Source organism: Bufo bufo, chromosome 5, assembly GCF_905171765.1.
Source record: "Bufo bufo chromosome 5, aBufBuf1.1, whole genome shotgun sequence".
NCBI lineage: Eukaryota > Metazoa > Chordata > Amphibia > Anura > Bufonidae > Bufo > Bufo bufo.
Genome location: NC_053393.1, coordinates 93,390,820 through 93,411,949, shown reverse-complemented (window position 1 = coordinate 93,411,949; position 21,130 = coordinate 93,390,820).

The following is a 21,130-nucleotide window of genomic DNA, read 5'->3' as shown; positions in this document are numbered from 1 at the left end:
CGGTGTTTGTGGCCAAAAATGTGACACTCAGTTATGCACGTCTTATCCCAGATATGCAGTATATGAGAGGGTTTTTTCACCCCAGTAACCAAAAAGCCGTATTTCTGGCCTAAATGTGACAGTCACTGATGCTTGTCTAATCCCAGATGTGCAGTATATTAGAGGGTTTTCTCACCCTAACCAAACAGCTGTATTTCTGTCCAAAATGTGACATTGACTTATGCACGTGTAATCCCAGATGTGCAGTATATTAGAGGCTTTTTTTTACCCCAGTATGCCAAAGCCGTATTTCTGTCCTAAATGTGACTTATGTATGTGTAATCCCAGATGTGCAGTATATGAGAGGCTTTTTTCACCCCAGTATGCCAAAGCCGTATTTATGACCTAAATGTGACAGTCACTTATGCACGTGTAATCCCAAATGCTCAGTATATTACAGGGTTTTTTCACCCTAACCAAAAAGCTGTATTTCTGTCCTAAATGTGACAGTGACTTATGCACGTGTAATCACAGATGTGCAGTATATGAGAGGCTTTTTTCACCCCAGTATGCCAAAGTTGTATTTATGGCCTAAATGTGACAGTCACTTATGCACGTGTAATCCCAGATGTGCAGTATATTAGAGTTTTTTTTTCACCCTAACCAAAAAGCTGTATTTCTGTCCTAAATGTGACAGTGACTTATGCACGTGTAATTCCAGATGTGCAGTATATTAGAGGGTTTTTTCACCCCAGTATGCCAAAACTGTATTTCTGTCCTAAATGTGACAGTCACTTATGCACGTGTAATCCCAGATATGCAGTATATGAGAGGCTTTTTTCCCCCGGGTATGCCAAAGCCGTATTTATGGCCTAAATGTGACAGTCACTTATGCACGTCTAATCCCAGATGTGCAGTATATTAGAGGGTTTTTTCCACCCTAACCAAAAAGCTGTATTTCTGTCCTAAATGTGACAGTGACTTATGCACTTGTAATCACAGATGTGCAGTATATTAGAGGTTTTTTTCACCCTAACCAAAAAGCTGTATTTCTGTCCTAAATGTGACAGTGACTTATGCACGTGTAAACACAGATGTGCAGTATATTAGAGGGTTTTTTCACCCTAACCAAAAAGCTGTATTTCTGTCCTAAATGTGACAGTCACTTATGCTTGTCTAATCCCAGATGTGCAGTATATTAGAGGTTTTTTTCACTCCAGTATGCCAAAGCTGTATTTCTGGACTTGCAGATAGCCTATGCTGGTGCACTATCGTTGCATAAAATAGCTACCGATCTTGTATTGATATTGACTAACTGAAGAAAAAAAGATAGTTTTTAGCAGTAGTTGGCTCAGGGCAGGCTTAAAAAAATTGTGCACTGCACCCACAAAACACTTTTTCTGTAAATCGCTGAGTACATAAACCAGTTCTTGATAATATTTCTCCCTGATCTCTCCCTCACTGCAGCTGCAGCCTCTCCCTACACTAATCCGAGCAGAGTGACGGGCGGCACTACGTGACTCCAGCTTAAATAGAGGCTGGGTCACATGCTGCAGTTGGCCAATCACAGCCATGCCAATAGTAGGCATGGCTGTGATGGCCTTTTGGGGCAAGTAGTATGAAGCTTGTTGATTGGCTGCTTTGCAGCCTTTCAAAAAGCGCCATAAAAATTGTCAAACACCGAACCCGAACTTTTACGTAAATGTTCATGTTCGGGTCCAGGTGCCGAAAACCCTAAAGTTCGGTACGAACACAAACTTTATAGTTCGGGTTCGCTCAACTCTAATACTAACATTTTATGTGGTACAGTGTCAAATGCTTTGGAGAAGTCCAGATATACGACATCCATTGATTCGTCGCTGTCAAGTCTAGAGCTTACGTCCGAATAGAAACTGATTAAATTTGTTTGACATGACCGATCCCTCATGAAGCCATAGCTGGTATGATGTTAGTTGCTTGTTTTCATTGAGATCCTCCGAGATAGCATCTCTTAGAAAACCTTCAAACAGTTTACCCACAACAGATGTTAAACTTACCGGCCTATAGTTTCCGGGGTCTGTTTTTGCACCCTTTTTGAATATTAGCACCACATTTGCTATGCGCCAATCCTGTGAAACACTCCCTGTGAGTATAGAGTCCGCAAATATCAGAAATAAGGGTCTGGCTATGACATTACTTAATTCTCTTAGGATACGGGGGTGTATGCCATCTGGCCCTGGCGATTTGTCTATTTTAATATTTTTAAGTCGCTGTTGTACTTCTTCCTGGGTCAGACAGGGCACTTTTAATGGGGAATTTACTTCTACAGTCTGCATTTCATCTGACAGTTTATTGTGAATACAGTGGAGAAAAAAATATTTAATAGCTTTGCTTTCTCCTCATCGCTCTCTGCAACTCCCCCCTCATTACTCTGTAAAGGGCCGACACCTTCAGATTTATACTTTTTACCATTTATATAATTGAAGAACATTTTAGGGTTAGTTTTACTCTCTTTGGCAATTAATCTATCTGTTTCTAGTTTGGCGGCTTTTATTTGTTTTTTACATATTCTATTTTTTTCTGTTTTAGTGATTTAAATGCTTTCTTTTTGTCATTTATTGCATTCTTTACAGTTCTATTTATCCACATTGGTTTCTTCTTGTTCCTTAACATTTTATTCCAATAAGGTATGTACCTCTCACAATTAGATTTTAGGATTCTTTTAAAAATATCCCATTTTGTGGCTGTATTTTAATTTTTGAGGAATTTGTCTCAGTTAGTTAGGCCTATGGCCTCTCTTCGTTGGCTAAAGTTTGCTTTTTTGAAGTTTGGTATGTTTTTTTTTTTATCCCTGTAGAAACGCTTGTTTGAAGGATAATTGGAAGGTTATTACTTTATGGTCACTATTTGCAGGTGTCCCCTAACCTGCACATCTGTTGTTCCGTCAGGTCTATTGGTTAATACTAAGTCCAGTATGGCCGTCCCTCTAGTGGGGTCTTGAACCAGTTGGGAAAGGTAATTGTCTTTAGTTATTACCAAGAACCTGTTTTCTTTATGAGATGTACAGCTTTCAGTTTCCCAGTCTATTTCTGGGTAGTTGATGTCCCCCATAATAACCACCTTATTATGATTTGCCACCTTGTCTATCTACTTAAGTAGTAGATTTTCTGTGGACTCTGGTATATTAGGTGGTTTATAATAAACTCCTATTAGTAATTTATTATTATTTTTGCTTCCATGTATTTCTACCCACAGCGACTCCACATGTTCATGTCCCTCACTTATATTTTCTCGGACTGTGGGCTTTAGACAGGACTTTACATAAAGGCAGACTCCTCCCCCTCTCCGGTTTTGATGATCCTTTCTAAACAGACTGTAACCTTGTACATTAACTGCCCAGTCATAGCTATCATCCAGCCATGTCTCAGTTATTCCCACTATGTCATAGTCCTCCTCACACATTACTAATTCCAGTTCACCAGTTTTATTAGTCAGGCTTCTGGCATTAGTATACAATTAAGAGGTTTATGTATATTTTTTACCCTACACCTTTCCTTCTGAACTGTTCTAGTCCCTCCTTCCATTCCTCCCCCAGTCCCACTACCTTGCCCCCGGTCTCAATCTGCACTCTATCTTCCCACCCTATAATGTAATTTCCCTCCCCCCAGTCCCTAGTTTAAACACTCCTCCAACTTTCTAGCCATCTTTCCCCCCAACACAGCTGCCCCTTCCCCATTGAGGTGCATCCCATTCATACGATAGAGCCTGTAGCTGACAGAGAAGTCGGCCCAGTTCTCCAGGAACCCAAACCCCTCCTTCCTACACCAGTTCTTGAGCCACTTGTTAACTTCCCTAATCTCCCGCTGCCTTTCTTGTGTGGCTCATGGTACAGGCAGTATTTCAGAAAACACTACCTTTAAGGTCCTTGCCCTAAGCTTTTGACCTAAATCCCTAAAATCTTTTTTAAGCACTCTTAACCTTCCTCTAACTTTGTCATTGGTTCTGATATTACCCATGACCGCTGGGTCTTCTCCAGCCCCTCCCAGTAATCTGTCAACCCGATCCTTGATGTATCGAACTCTTAAAATACTTTTCCAGGCTATAGATAGCAAGCAAACGCCACCATTTTGTCTTACACAGTGTTTTTATGAAGACACTAGTCTACAGGTTTTGTCTTAATTTTTACTTCATTCACACCATGCATTTCTTCAGGTCCAGGTGAACAATGTTTTGATACACATTCATGTTATGGATTATATGAAGGGATTGTGCCCCTGCCTTGGAGTATATTTTTCTTTCCGCTTGGTTTCACACATATATATATATATATATATATATATATATATATATACATATACACTCACCTAAAGAATTATTAGGAACACCTGTTCTATTTCTCATTAATGCAATTATCTAGTCAACCAATCACATGGCAGTTGCTTCAATGCATTTAGGGGTGTGGTCCTGGTCAAGACAATCTCCTGAACTCCAAACTGAATGTCAGAATGGGAAAGAAAGGTGATTTAAGCAATTATGAGCGTGGCATGGTTGTTGGTGGCAGACGGGCCGGTCTGAGTATTTCACAATCTGCTCAGTTACTGGGATTTTCACGTACAACCATTTCTAGGGTTTACAAAGAATGGTGTGAAAAGGGAAAAACATCCAGTATGTGGCAGTCCTGTGGGCAAAAATGCCTTGTGGATGCTAGAGGTCAGAGGAGAATGTGCCGACTGATTCAAGCTGATAGAAGAGCGGATGGGCTACGACACCGCGTACCACTCATCTCCACTACAAATAGGAAAAAGAGGCTACATTTTGCACGAGCTCACCAAAATTGGACTGTTGAAAACTGGAAAAATGTTGCCTGGTCTGATGAGTCTCGATTTCTGTTGAGACATTCAAATGGTAGAGTCCGAATTTGGCGTAAACAGAATGAGAACATGTATCCATCCTCTGATGGCTACTTCCAGCAGGATAATGCACCATGTCACAAAGCTCGAATCATTTCAAATTGGTTTCTTGAACATGACAATGAGTTCACTGTACTAAAATGGCTCCCAAAGTCACCAGATCTCAACCCAATAGAGCATCTTTGGGATGTGGTGGAACGGGAGCTTTGTGCCCTGGATGTGCATCCCTCAAATCTCCATCAACTGCAAGATGCTATCCTATCAATATGGGCCAACATTTCTAAAGAATGCTATCAGCACCTTGTTGAATCAATGCCACATAGAATTAGTGCAGTTCTGAAGGCAAAAGGGGGTCCAACACCGTATTAGTATGGTGTTCCTAATAATTATTTAGGTGAGTGTATATATATATATATATATATATATATATATTTTTAAGTGTTATTGAATGTTGATCACAGGTGTAGCACATGACAGAGTATTGAGTGCCCTGCAAACAGGGAGGAGTAAGTTCTCCTCCTCCCACCATTTGTGGGTGGTGGAGCCTTACTTAATCCTGAATGTTCGGCACCACATACATTTACAATTAAGAACGAGATTGTTCGAAACGCGTCAACTGTGCATGAGTGAAAGAATGTGTAACTGAAAATAAATAAAAAGCAACTAAACTATATCAAAGTGCTGGAACTCATTCTTATTATTGACATTTGAAGGTCTTACCGTTTTTTTTCCTGTGCAAGATGTGCTACGGATATATGGTGAGCTGGATATTTTCTATATGAAAATAATAAAAACCTTGAAAAAATCAGTTTTAATTTTTCATCGCCATATTCTGACCCCTATAACGTTTTTGTATTAATGATCTATGTAAGTAATCATTTTTTGTGAGGCGATCTGTACTTTTCAGTGACACAATTCTGGGGTGTGTATGGTGTTTTGATAACTTTTTATTACATTTTTGTGGGAAACGAAGTGACCAAAACAGAGAATAGGCAATTTTGATGTTTTTTGTCCCTGTTTCGCTGTTTGCTGTATGAGGAAAACATTTTTAGATTTTTATAGTATTGTCATTTTTGCATGTGGTGATACCCATGATATGTATTTTTTTTAATTGTTTTAGTTATTAAATTTTTATTTTGGGGGATTTGGGGGGTGAATTTCTTTATATTTAATTTTTTTTTTAAACTTTAAAGACCGGGTCAGCGCCATATTTGTACGCCGCTGGTCGGGAAGAGGTTAAATTACAGCATGTCTTTAACAGCAGACAGTCTGGATACTAGTGAGGCTGGGCCATTGTCCCTTGTGTATGTTCGCAGCCAGATGTATAATCTCATGATCTTTTGACCCTCCTTATTTAAAATGCAATTTCAAAAGATGACATAATTAGAGTTGAGCGAACACCTGGATGTTCGGGTTCGAGAAGTTCGGCCGAACTTCCCGAAAATGTTCGGGTTCGGGATCCGAACTCGACCCGAACTTCGCCCTGGACCCGAACCCCATTGAAGTCAATGGGGACCCAAACTTTTCGGCACTAAAAAGGCTGTAAAATAGCCCAGGAAAGGGCTAGAGGGCTGCAAAATGCAGCAAAATGTAGGTAAATCCCCCGCAAACAAATGTGGATAGGGAAATGAATAAAAAATATATATATATCAATTGGAGAGAGGTCCCATAGCAGAGAATCAGGCTTCATGTCACCCACCACTGGAACAGGCCACTGTCAGATATTTAGGCCCTGGCACCCAGACAGAGTAGAGAGGTCCCATAGCAGAGAATCAGGCTTCATGTCATAGCAGAGAATCAGGCTTCATGTCACCCACCACTGGAACAGGTCACTGTCAGATATTTTTAGGCCCCGGCACCCAGACAGAGGAGAGAGGTCACATAGCAGAGAATCAGGCTTCATGTCACCCACCACTGGAACAGGCCACTGTCAGATATTTAGGCCCCGGCACCCAGACAGAGGAGAGAGGTCCCATAGCAGAGAATCAGGCTTCATGTCATAGCAGAGAATCAGGCTTCATATCACCCACCACTGGAACAGGCCACTGTCAGATATTTTTAGGCCCCGGCATCCAGACAGAGGAGAGAGGTCCCATAGCAGAGAATCAGTCTTCATGTCACCCACCACTGGAACAGGCCACTGTCAGATATTTTTAGGCCCCGGCACCCAGACAGAGGAGAGGTTCATTCAACTTTGGGTTGCCCCGCAATATAATGGTAAAATTAAAAAAAGAGGATTGAACGAAGATGTGCCCTGGAATACAAGAATATATGGTTCAGGGGAGGTAGTTATAAATGTCTAATCTGCACAAGGGATGGACAGGTCCTGTGGGATCCATGCCTGGTTCATTTTTACGAACGTCAGCTTGTCCACATTGGCTGTAGACAGGCGGCTGCGTTTGTCTGTAATGACGCCCCCTGCCGTGCTGAATACACGTTCAGACAAAACGCTGGCCGCCGGGCAGGCCAGCACCTCCAAGCAGGGCCGCTGATAGAAATCATGGGGCCCCGTACAGCATACATGACGGGGCCCCCTTCAGCTCCACCCCCTGATCCCTCCTTCAGCCACACCCCTGGCCCCGCCCTTGGCCCCTCCCCAGACGCCGCCTTGAAACAACATGCAGATTTGTCTACAAGTGATATTTATTTTTCTCCAGCCAGTTATAAGTTTTATTATCCAAAAAAACATAAGTAATGTGGATGACACTTATGGGGGGATCTGTGGATGACACTTATGGGGGGATCTGTGGATGACACTTATGGGGGGGGGTCTGTGGATGACACTTATGGGGGGGGGTCTGTGGATGACACTTATGGGGGGTCGTCTGTGAATGGCACTGTTATGGAGGGGATCTGTGGATGGCACTGTTATGGAGGGGATCTGTGGATGGCACTGTTATGGAGGGGATCTGTGGATGGCACTGTTATGGAGGGGATCTGTGGATGGCACTGTTATGGAGGGGATCTGTGGATGGCACTGTTATGGAGGGGATCTGTGGATGGCACTGTTATGGAGAGGATCTGTGGATGGCACTGTTATGGAGGGGATCTGTGGATGGCACTGTTATGGGGGGATCTGTGGATGGCACTGTTATAGAGGGGGATCTGTGGATGACACATACCGTATATAGCATCTTATGCTATGTGTCATCCACAGATACCCCTCCATAATAGTGCCATTCACAGATACCCTCCATAACAGTGCCATCCACAGATCCCCCCCATAACAGTCATCCACAGATCCCCCCATAACAGTGTCATCCACTTGTTTATAATAGGAGAAAGCATTCATTTTAAAACACGTGTGTAAACACGAATATGAACTTTGCCCCACGATAGCTCTTTTGTAGAACCCCCATAAAAACTTACAGTTACTTGACTTGGCCCTTGGGGATCTCGGACGCCACTTCAACACTTTGGCCGGGGGCTCGGCGGAGCTGATGTTGTGCTTTAACCTAATGAGAAAGATTTCATAATAAGGATTTGGAGAAAGGGCAGAGGGATAGCAGAGCAGGGAGAGGCTGGTGCTGCTACTAGGGGGTCATACCATGGGGGAGTAATAAAGCCCACCATAATGCCCCCCCAGTAGTAATAATTCTCCTTATAATATGCAAAACATTTGTAATGCCCCCAGTTGAGCTAATGTTCCCATAATGTGCCAATATAAAATACCCCTTCTCAGTGCCCCCGTAGATGACCCCCATAGTGCCCCCCCCTTCCCCATAGTACCCACCATAATGTGTCCCAGTATAAAATGCCCCTATACAGAGCCCCCATATAAAATATCTTCTTTTTTAGCCTCAGTAGATGCCCCTATAGTGCCCCCCAATAATCTGCAGTAAGATGTGCCCCCATAGATGCCCCCAATCATGTGCCAGTAATAAGAGCCCCCCCACCATCATGTGCCAGTAGCCAGAGCCCCCCCATATCATGTCAGTAGCCAGAGCCCCCCCATATCATGTGTCAGTAGCCAGAGCCCCCCATATCATGTGCCAGTAGCCAGAGTGCCCCCATATCATGTGCCAGTAGCCAGAGTGCCCCCATATCATGTGCCAGTAGCCAGAGTGCTCCCAATCATGTGCCAGAAATAAGAGCCCCCCCACCATCATGTGCCAGTAGCCAGAGCCCCCCCATATCATGTGCCAGTAGCCAGAGCCCCCCATATCATGTGCCAGTAGCCCCCCTTATGTGCCAGTAGCCCCCCTATGTGCCAGTAGCCCCCCTTATCATGTGCCAGTAGACCCCCTTATCATGTGCCAGTAGCCCCCTTATCATGTGCCAGTAGCCCCCCTTATCATGTGCCAGTAGCCCCCCATATCATGTGCCAGTAGCCAGAGCCCCCCCCCTTATCATGTGCCAGTAGCCAGAGCCCCCCCCCCCCCATATCATGTGCCAGTAGCCAGATCCCCCCCATTATCATGTGCCAGTAGCCAGAGTGCCCCCATATCATGTGCCAGTAGCCCCCCTTATCATGTGCCAGCCCAGTAGTCCCCCCTTATCATGTGCCAGCCCAGTAGTCCCCCCTTATCATGTGCCAGCCCAGTAGCCCCCCTTATCATGTGCCAGCCCAGCCCAGTAGTCCCCCCTTATGTGCCAGCCCAGTAGCCCCCCTTATGTGCCAGCCCAGTAGCCCCCCTTATCATGTGCCAGCCCAGTATTGTACCTATATAAAAAAATAAAAAAAAATAATACACTTATACTTACCTCCAGCAATGCGATGCAGGCCACCTCTTCCGTCTGTGTCCCTCGCTATACGGCTCAGGCGACGCGATGACGTCATCGCGCCATCACCGGCCTCTGATAGGCTGCCAGCACTAAGCCGGCAGCCTATCAGAGGAACAGGAGGGGACACACCTCTCCCTCCTCTGCCGCAGCACAGACAGGCATCTGTATTGCCGTCCTGAGGACGGCAATACAGATGACTATAGAGATGAGCGCTTCCGCAATGGAGGCGCTCATCTCCTGCTCTGCCCTGCCGCGGGCTCGGGAGTCGGCAGCCCGGGCCCCCCTGCCAGCCGGGCCCGGTACATCTGGGCCAGCTGTACTGGCCTATCAGCGGCCCTGCCTCCAAGGCATAAAAGGCTAGCTCTGACTACGTGGACAATTTGGAGACCCAGAAGTTGAATGGGGCCGAACCATCAGTCAGTACGTGGAGGGGTGTGCACACGTACTGTTCAACCATGTTAGTGAAATGTTGCCTCCTGAAAACACGTTCCGTATCAGGTGGTGGTGCAGTTAGCTGTGGCGTGGTGACAAAACTTTTCCACATCTTTGCCATGCTAACCCTGCCCTCAGAGGAGCTGGCCATGACACAGCTGCATTGGCGACCTCTTGCTCCTCCTCTGCATTCGCCTTGGGCTTCCACTGGTTCCCCTGTGACATTTGGGAATGCTCTCAGTAGCGCGTCTACCAACATGAGCTTGTACTCGCGCATCTTCCTATCATGCTCCAGTGCAGGAAGTAAGGTGGGCACATTGTCTTTGTACCGGGGATCCAGCAGGGTGGCCACCCAGTAGTCAGCACACGTTAAAATGTGGGCAACTCTGCTGTCTTTGCGCAGGCACTGCAGCATGTAGTCGCTCATGTGTGCCAGGCTGCCCAGAGGAACGGACAAGCTCTGTGGGAGGCGTATCGTCATCATCCTCCGTTTCCCCCCAGCCATGCACCAGTGATGGGTGCTACTTCGCTGTGAACATGCTTCATCCTCATCCTCCTCCACCTCCTCCTCATCCTCTTCCTCCTCGTCCTCCAGTAGTGGGCCCTGTCTGGCCACATGCGACATGAGCTGTTTGAAGCTGTCTGTGTCTACCAGCCTGAATGACAGAATTTCATAGGCCTGTAGTTTAGAAATGCTGCCATTCAGGGCCAGGGATCGAGGGTGGCTAGGTGGGAATTTACGCTTTCTCTCAAATGTTTGTGAGATGGAGAGCTGAACGCTGCCGTGTGACATGGTGAAGATGCTTGATGATGGAGGTGGTGGTGTTTGTGGTGCATCCTCTGTTTGCTGGGCGGCAGGTGCCAACATTCCTCCAGAGGCGGAGGAAGAGGCCGAGGCAGCAGCAGAAGAGGTAGCAGGGGGAGCCTGAGTGAGTTCCTTGTTTTTAAGGTGTTTACTCCACTGCAGTTCATGCTTTGCATGCAGATGCCTGGTCATGCAGGTTGTGCTAAGGTTCAGAACGTTAATGCCTCACTTCAGGCTCTGATGGCACAGCGTGCAAACCACTCGGGTCTTGTCATCAGCACATTGTTTGAAGAAGTGCCACGCCAGGGAACTCCTTGAAGCTGCCTTTGGGGTGCTCGGTCCCAGGTGGCGGTGGCCAGTAGCAGGCGAACTCTCTTGGCGGCGGGTGTTCTGCTTTTGCCCACTGCTCCCTCTTTTGCTACGCTGTTGGCTCGGTCTCACCACTGCCTCTTCCTCTGAACTCTGAAAGTCAGTGGCACGACCTTCATTCCATGTGGGGTCTAGGACCTCGTCGTCCCCTGCATCGTCTTCCACCCAGTCTTCCTCCCTGACCTCCTTTTCAGTCTGCACACTGCAGAAAGACACAGCAGTTGGCACCTGTGTTTCTTCATCATCATAGACGTGCTGAGGTGTTATTTCCATGTCCTCATCATCAGGAAAAATAAGTGGTTGTGCGTCAGTGCATTCTATGTCTTCCACCGCTGGGGAAGGGCTAGGTGGATGCCCTTGGGAAACCCTGCCAGCAGAGTCTTCAAACAGCATAAGAGACTGCTGCATAACTTGAGGCTCAGACAGTTTCCCTGATATGCATGGGGGTGATGTGACAGACTGATGGGCTTGGTTTTCAGGCGCCATCTGTGCGCTTTCTGCAGAAGACTGGGTGGGAGAGATAATGTGAACGTGCTGGATCCACTGTCGGCCACCCAATTGACTAATGCCTGTACCTGCTCAAGCCTTACCATCCTTAGAACGGCATTGGGCCCCACCAAATATCGCTGTAAATTCTGGCGGCTACTGGGACCTGAGGTAGTTGGTTCACTAGGACGTGTGGCTGTGGCAGAACGGCCACGTCCTCTCCCAGCACCAGAGGGTCCACTAACACCACCACGACCATGTCCGCGTCCGCGTCCCTTACTAGATGTTTTCCTCATTGTTACCGTTCACCACAATAATAAAAAAATTATTTGTCCCAATGTATTGAATTCAAATTCAGGCCTTTTTTTTACAGGCACCTAACACTATCTGGCTATCTATTTAAGTACCGTATTACACTAATACAGGCACAGCAGTAACCACAGATTTAGGGGAATATAAATTGTAGGCCTAGTATTTAGGCCCTGGATGAAAGGTATCCTTTTACGGACAGAATTAGACTTGGAGATGCACGGTAGCGTGTGAAGTTATTGAGGATGACCCTATCAGCACTTGAATTTGCACCTTTAATGTAATATACCCTTTTACGGACAGAAATACACTATGTGAGATGCACAATAGTGCGTGCAAATTTAAAGGCTTAAGCTTTCAGCAATTGTAATTTAACAGTTTGTGTAATATACCCTTTTACGGAACAAAAATACAATTGGAGATGCACGCTGAGTGTAATATACCTTTTTACGGACAAATTTACACTCGGCCTGCAACAGCAGAAACCACTGATTTAGGTTATTGCTATTTTGGGAATTGAATTTCAACCCAGAACAAAAACTATGCTTTGACGGACACTATAAAACTTGTCCAGCCACAGCTGGAACACCAGATTTAGGGTATTGCTATTTTGGCAATTGAATTTCACCCCAGAAAAAAATATATCCTTTGCCAGACAGCAGACAGTATTACAATTGGATAGCCACAGCTGAAACACCAGATTTAGGGTATTGCTATTTTGGCAATTGTATTTCACCCCTCAATAAAATAGCAAGCACTACCAAGAACCTGATGTAGGATATAGCAAAAAAAAAAACACACTATTGATGGTTAAATGGACTTGGTGGCAGCTTGTGCTGGCGCACCACAAGACACAAAATGGCCGCCAATCACACCAGAAAAAAGTGACAGAAAAACGCTCTGGGCAGCCTAAAAACAGTGAGCAATTAACTATCAGAAGTTGAATCATTCACCGCTGTACATCGATCACTTCATTAAGTGTTTTTGCTGAGTAAATCCCTGCTTAATCTCGCCCTAACAGCAGCTGCATCCTCTCCCTACACTGATCAGAGCAGAGTGACGTGCGGCGCTACGTGACTCCAGCTTAAATAGATGCTTGGTCACATGCTGCACTGGCCAATCACAGCCATGCAAATAGTAGGCATGGCTGTGATGGCCTCTTGGGGCAAGTAGTATGACGCTTGTTGATTGGCTGCTTTGCAGCCTTTCAAAAAGCGCCAAGAAAGCGCCGAACCCGAACTTTTACTTAAATGTTCGGGTTCGGGTTCGTGTCACGAACACCCCAAAATTCGGTACGAACCCGAACTATTCAGTTTGGGTTCGCTTATCCCTAAACATAATCAGCAATTCCCTAATAGTGTTTCTCAACAAGGGTTCTGTCTGTTGTTCCATATGAAACTGGTTAGGGGTTACCTAAAAGATACCAACACTAAACCTGTCACTGTTAAAATGGGTGTCAGATAGTTATTGGAGTTTTCCAGGACTGGGAAAAACTAGCCCGAGTTCTAAAAGGATTAGTGATGAGCGGCAGGGATCATATTCGAATTCGCTATATTTTGCAAATATTTTGTAGAATATTCGTTAAATATTCGCAAATTCGAATATTCGTTATATTCTACGATTTTTTTTTTACTCAAAAAATCGGCAAGGTAATGATTGTGTAATATGCTAATTTTCGTCATGCGATTTTTTATTGCGATTTTTTTCAACTTACAACTATTAGACAAAGAAGATTATAGCACTATATTAGAAATAAGATATAAATTGCTCTATATTCGTTTTCTTTTCAAATATTTGCTATATTGCTATAACTTTGTTTTTTCGAATATTCGTAATATTCTGAAACAAGAATATATAGCAATATAGTGAATATTCGAATAAAAATGAATTTAGAGCAATTTAGCTATTATAGTGCTATAATATTTTTTTTTATAGTTGTCATTTTTTTTCCAATCTGAACTTCAGATGAGAAAAAAAATACAACTATTAGACAAAGAAAATTATAGCACTATATTAGCTAAATTGCTCTAAATTAGTTTTTTTTTTTCGAATATTCACTATATTGCTATATATTCTTGTTTTAGAATATTACGAATATTCGAAAAAACAAAGTTATAGCAATATAACAAATATTCGGGAAAAAAACGAATATAGAGCAATTTAGCTAATATAGTGCTATAATCTTCTTTGTATAATAGTTGTAAGTTGGAAAAAAATCGCAATAAAAATTTGAAAATTAGCAAACAACACTACTCCTAAAGTCAAATATACTGCAGCCTTCTCATTGGCCCACAAGCTAGAAGCAGGGAGGGATCATGTGTACTGATTAAAAAAAAAAATTGAATATTCGAAATTACGAATATATATCACTATATTTTAAATATTCGCGAATTTTCGAAGTGCCTATATTCGCGATAAAAATTCGAAATTCGAATATTCGTGATCAACACTAAAAAGGATAAGGAGATTGGGATTTACTTTCTTAACCCCTTAGTGACCACCCATACGTGTTTTTACGGCGGTCACTAAGGGGCCTTAGGCTGGGCCGCCGCGTTTTTACGGCGGCACAGTTTAAGCGCCGCACGGCTCCCCCGTGCAGCGGGGAGCGCGGACCTGGCTATCACATGAGAGCCGGGTCCCTGCTCTAACAGCCCGGAACGGCAGGAGTGCCGATCCGGGCTGTTTAACCCTTTACATGCCGGGCGCAATGGCGCCCGCTGCATGTAAAGTGGTGACAGAGGGAGCGGACTCCCTCTGTCTCCCATCAGCACCCCGAAAATGCGATCGCGGGGTGCTGATGTGCTGGGAAGTTTACCTTGCTTCCGATGAGGGCCCGAGCCTGTCTTCAGTTACTTCCAGCAGGCTGTGCCTCTCTGGCGCAGCCTGCTGGTCAATGTTCGAATAGCATTGCTATTGAAATGCAATGCATTATAGAGATAATGCATTACATTTTAAAAGCAATCAAAATACTGTATATTATAGTCCCCTTGTGGGACTATTAAGTAGTAAAAAAAATAGAAAAAAAATACACATTTATTAAATAAAAAAAAATCCATAAAATAAAAAAATATGCCTTTTTTTCCATTGAAAATACGCTTTTCAATGAAAAAAATGGCAAAAATAAAATATCCCCCATCTGTTTGGTATTGCCGCGTCCGTAACGACCGGGACTACATAAATATTACATAAATTATCCCCTATGGTGAACGCCGTAAAAAATAAAAAATAAAAAAAGACAGAATTTCTAATTTATTCTTAGTTTCCACCGAAAAAAAACGTAATAACAAGCGATCAAAAAGCGGCATTTATTCCAAAATCATACCCATGAAAAATACAAGTCGTCTTTCAAAAATCAAGCCCTCACACAATTCCATATAAAAAAATAAAAAAAAGTTATGGGTCTTGTGAAGTGGCAATGCAAAATAATTTTTTGGGTTAATAAAAGGTGTTTTATTGCAAAAAAAGTAGTAAAACGTAAACAAAATTATAAGTATTTAGTATCACTGTAATCGTACTGACCCAGAGAATAAAGATATTATGTTATTTGTACCGAAAAATGAACGCCAAAAAATGTATAATGTAAAAACGCAGTGGCAGTATTGCTATTTTTCCCCATCTCCCTCCCAGAAAGAGTTAATAAAAGTTAATCAGAAAGTTATGTGTACCCCAAAATGATGCCATTAAAAACTACAACTTGTCCCGTAAAAAACAAGCCCTCATAAAGCTATATAGATGAAAAAATAAAAAAGTTATAGCTCTTGGAACGAGACCATAAAAAAAGGAAGAAAAACGCTTGGTCATAAAGGCCCAAACAGGCTTGGTCACTAAGGGGTTAAAGGGGATTTCCAGTTACACAAAAAATAAATAAATAACACCAGTAGTCAATCTTACTGCATTATACTATACAGTATGTCAGATAGCGACGTTCTGGGTGTATTGTGACCCCTGCAGCATACTCAATGCATCTCAATAAATTAGAATATCATGAAAAGACATATTCTATAGATTCATTACACACAGAGTACTCTATTTCAAGTGTTTATATATTTTAATGTAGATGATTATCGCTTACAGCTAATGAAAACTTAAAAGTTGGAATATTATATAAGACCAATTAAAAAATGTATGCATAGTATATGCACTCAATGCTTTTTTGGGCTCCTTTTGCATGAATTACTGCATCAATGTGGCATGACATGGAGGTGATCAGCTTAGTCATTATGGAAGCCCAGTTTGCTTTGATAGAGACCTTTAGCTCGTCTGTATTGTTGGGTCTGGTGTCTATCATCTTCCTCTTGACAGTATCTTATAGATTTTTTATGGGATTTAGGTCAGGTAAATTTGCTGGCCAATCAAGCACATTGATACTGTGATTATTATGCCAGGTATTGGTACTTTTGTTAGTGTGGGCAGTAGTGATGAGCAGCAGGAGCAATATTCGAATTCGCGATATTTTGCAAATATTTGGGCGAATATTCGCCATATATTCGAGAATTCGCGAATTCATGATCTCTAGGCATTATTTTCTTGATTGCGAAAATCCGCGTAAAAATTTGCCTAAAGAATTCGGATAAAAATTCGCATGAACTGGTATTTTTTAAAAATTTTAATATTCGCAATTATGAATATATTTTGCGATATTCTAAATATTCGCGAATTCTCGAAGTGCCGATATTCGCGATTAAAATTCGCAATTCGAATATTCGTGATCAACACTAGTGGGCAGGTGTCAAATCCTGCTGGAAAATGAAATTGGCATCTACATAAAGCTTGTCAGCATGAAGTGCTTTAAAAACTTCATATAACACAGTGGACCAACACCAGCAGATGACATGGCTCCCCAAACCATCACTGACTGTGGCAATTTCACACTGGACTTGGATTGTGTGGCTCTCCACTCTTCCTCCAGTCTCTGGAAGTGTGATTTCCAAATTAAAGGCGAGATTTACTTTCATCTAAAAACAGGACTTTGGACCAATTAGCAACAGTCTAGTCCTCTTTCTCCTTAGCGCAAGTAGGACACTTCTGAAGTTGTTTCTGGTTTAAAAGTAGCTGGACACAAGGAAAGCGACATTGTTGCCCATGTCCTGGATACATCTGTACATGGTTGTTTTGAAGCACTGACTCCAGCAGCAGTCCACTCCTTTTGAATCTCCCCCAAATTATTAAATGGCCTTTTCTTGACAATCCTTGTAAGGCTGCAGTTATCACTGTTGCTTGTGTACCTTTTTCTACCACACTTTTTCCTTCCACTCAACTTTCCATGAATATGCTTGGATACAGCACTATGACTTAACAGCTGTCAAGTCATCAGTCTTCCCCATGATTGTGTAGCCTACTGAACTAGACTGAGGGACCATTTCAAAGCTTAGGAAACCTTTGCAGGTGTTTTCTGTTTATTAGGTGATTCGAGTGTAACACAAAGGGGCAAATTTATTTTTAGACACCAATCTTTATAAAGGCCAAAAGCTGGCATTGTTTCCACCAAAGTTATGAACTCATATAACTTTAGCGCATCTAGCACCAGTTCTAAATGTAAGGCAGCTTCCAAGCTGTCATTCACTTTGACCATTTTCAACTCCTATAACAGGTGTAGACAATGATGAATAAGATGGGCCGGACTTCCCCACCCATGCCATGTCCAAAATTTTAGACCTGGTGTGAGCGGGGCGAAGTCACACATAGCGGCGCAACTAACCGTTGCGACTGAAATACGTTTAATTTAGGCGTATTTCAAAATAGTAAATGATTCCCATTTAGTGTTGATCGAGCACCAAAGTGCTTGGGTGCTCAAGTACAACTATTTAGGATGCTCGGGTGCTCTACAGAACATTTTTTCCTGTATATTTACTTCTATATAAAGTGCAAGTGCTGACAAAAATTACAAGGAAGAGGCACTCCGATACAACCTGTATATCACATACAGGAGGGCCTCATTCACATTGGGGTACAATTGTTCAGGTAGCGGGACTCCAACACTCATAAAGTCTATGCACTAAGTGAAAGGGCTGTCAAAAATTACAAGGAACCGGCACTGCAATACACCCTTTATTACACATAAAGGAGGGTATCATACACACCCTTGAAAAATTATGATTGATGTCCTGCTGATGACCCTCAAAAACATTAGGAGCAAGGGCCTGCTAGTGACCCTTTGAAACATTAGGGATGAGGGCTTGCTGCTAATCTGACTATCTAAAACATTAGGGGCGAGGGCCTGCTGCTGAGCTGACTATCTAAAACATTAGGGGCAAGTGCCTGCTGCTTATCTGACCATCTAAAAAATTAGGGGCGAGTGCCTGCTGCTGATCTGACCATATAAAACATTAGGGGCGAGGGCCTGCTGCTGATCTGACCATCTAAAACATTATGGGTGAGGGCCTGCTGGGGACCTTCTAAATCATTAGGGGTGAGGGTCTGCTGCTGAGCTGACCCTCTAAAACATTAGGGGCGAGGGCCTGCTGCTGATCTGACCATCTAAAACATTAGGGGCGAGGGCCTGCTGCTGAGCTGACCCTCTAAAACATTAGGGGTGAGGGCCTGATGGTGACCCTCTAAAACATTAGGGGTGAGGGTCTGCTGTTGAGCTGACCCTCTAAAACATTAGGGGTGAGGGCCTGTTGCTGAGCTGACCCTCTAAAACATTAGGGGTGAGTGCCTGCTGCTTATCTGACCATCTAAAAAATTTGAGGCGAGTGCCTGCTGCTGATCTGACGATCTAAAACATTAGGTGTGAGGGCCTGCTGCTGATTTGACCAGCTAAAATATTATGGGTGAGGGCCTGCTGGGGACCCTCTAAATCATTAGGGGTGAGGGTCTGCTGCTGAGCTGACCCTCTAAAACATTAAGGGCTAGGGCCTGCTGCTGATCTGAACATCTAAAACATTAGGGGCGAGGGCCTGCTGCTGAGCTGACCCTCTAAAACATTTGGGGTGAGGGCCTGCTGGTGACCCTCTAAAACATTAGGGGTGAGGGTCTGCTGCTGAGCTGACCCTCTAAAACATTAGGAGCGAGGGCAGCCTAATAAGCATGTTAATATGATGGAGGAGGAGGATGAGAAAAGGAAGATTGAACCATATACCCTTTTTTGTGGTGGAAGGGGTGCATGGGAATACAGTGTATTCAATACACCATAAAAGTCACATTTAAAGTGCCTTTATGTTCAGCCGCTTTCCTCTGGTGGAGTAGAGAAGTCAGGGGCAATCCAGGCCATGTTCATTTTGGTAAGAGTAAACCTGTTGGCATTTTCAGTTGACAGGCGGATGCACTTGTCAGTTATTATGCCCCCAGCAGCACTAAATACCCGCTCTGACAAAACTCTGGCAGCAGGGAAGGCCAGCACCTCCAAGGCGTAGAGCGCCAGTTCGTGCCACGTGTCCAGCTTGGACACCCAGTAGTTGTAAGGCACAGAGGGATCACTGAGGACGCTGACACGGTCTGCTACATACTCCTTTAGCATCTTCCAAAACTTTTCCCTCCTTGTGACACTAGGCCACGCATCAGGGTGAGGGTGCTGGCGGGGTGTCATGAAACTGTCTCAGGCCTTAGAGAGTGTTTCCCTGCCTCTGTTGCTGTGTGTTCCCCTCGTCTCCCCTCCTTGGTTGCCCAAAGAACTACGACCTCTGCCGCCAGCGTTGTCAGCTGGAGATTTTTGGAGCAATTTTTTCACAAGGACCTTCTGGCATTGCACCATTTTGGTAGTCCTCTCCACCAGAGGAATGAGAGAAGAAAAGGTCTTGTCGGGATTCGAACCCGCGACCAGCCACATCCCAGGCGGTAGCCCTGCTTACTAGGCTACCGTCCTCTCTGGACATTCCTCCCTGAAGCCTATTAACCTCAGTCTTGCCAAGCCTTGCTCATTACCCTTGATTCCCCACACCTGGTACTTCCCTATTTAAGTCCAGCCCCTTGCACTCCAGTTTGCTGATTATTGAGCTCCTGAGCCTTGATCAAGCTTCTCCTCATCCGCTGCTCCTGCTACAACTGAAGTCCACTTCTGACCAGGAATTGCCTACCGACTACTCTTCTGCTTGACCCTACCTACTGGACTGCTACCACCGTTGCCATCCGGATTGTCTGACTACGCTTACTGCCGCCTGCCCTGACCCACCGCCTGCCTACCGACTACTCTTCTGCTTGACCCTACCTACTGAACTGCTACCACCGTTGCCATCCGGATTGTCTGACTACGCTTACTGCCGCCTGCCCTGACCCACCGCCTGCCTGCGGTCCTTGCCACTGGGCTCCACTCCTACCTCCAGCCAGCGGTCCTCTGACTCAGGTGAGCCTCAGTACAGGACTGTTACAGAATAATCAGCCATACCATGGAGTCCGCAATGGCCACTCTGCGTAAGCAGGTCTCCGAACTTCAAGATTTTGGTACTACATTTCAGGAGAAATTTGCCCAGCTCCAAGGCGTAGTCCAAAGCCAACAGAGGGAGATTATTGAACTACAGAGGCAACTCCTGGACGTTCGCGGCGCGCCCGCAGACACCCGCATGCCACTCCCATCAAGATTCAGCGGCGACAGACGCCAGTATCGGGGGTTTCTAAACCAATGCCGCATCTATTTTCAGATGTACCCGGCCCCCTTCACCACCGAGAAAAAGAAGGTGCTATTCGTGGTCAATCTCCTGACGGATGAAGCATTAGCATGGGCATCACCATACGTGGAGACTAACAGTCAGCTCCTGGACAACCTAAACAACTTTATCACCGCCATGAGCCAAGTCTTCGATGACCCCAACCGCTGTGCGACAGCCGAGGCGCGACTACATGGTCTGCGGCAAGGGAGACGCTCCGTCGCCGAATACACCGCCGAGTTTCGCCGTTGGGTCACGGACACCACCTGGAACCCAGCGGCACAGAGAAGCCAATTCCGGCGAGGCCTGTCAGAATTAATAAAGGACGAACTCGCCAGAGTTGAGGCCCCGGACGATCTGGATGACTTCATTCAGTTATGCATCCGGATAGATCAAAGACTCTCCGAGAGGAAGAAAGAAAGACTCTGGTCCTCGGACCACAGACCCACTTACTCCTTCTCTTCCACCGCCCAGCGCGACCCCCAGTCAGTAACTGAACCTATGCAGGTTGACGCCCTACGTAGGTCTCTATCCACAGCTGAGAAGGAGAGAAG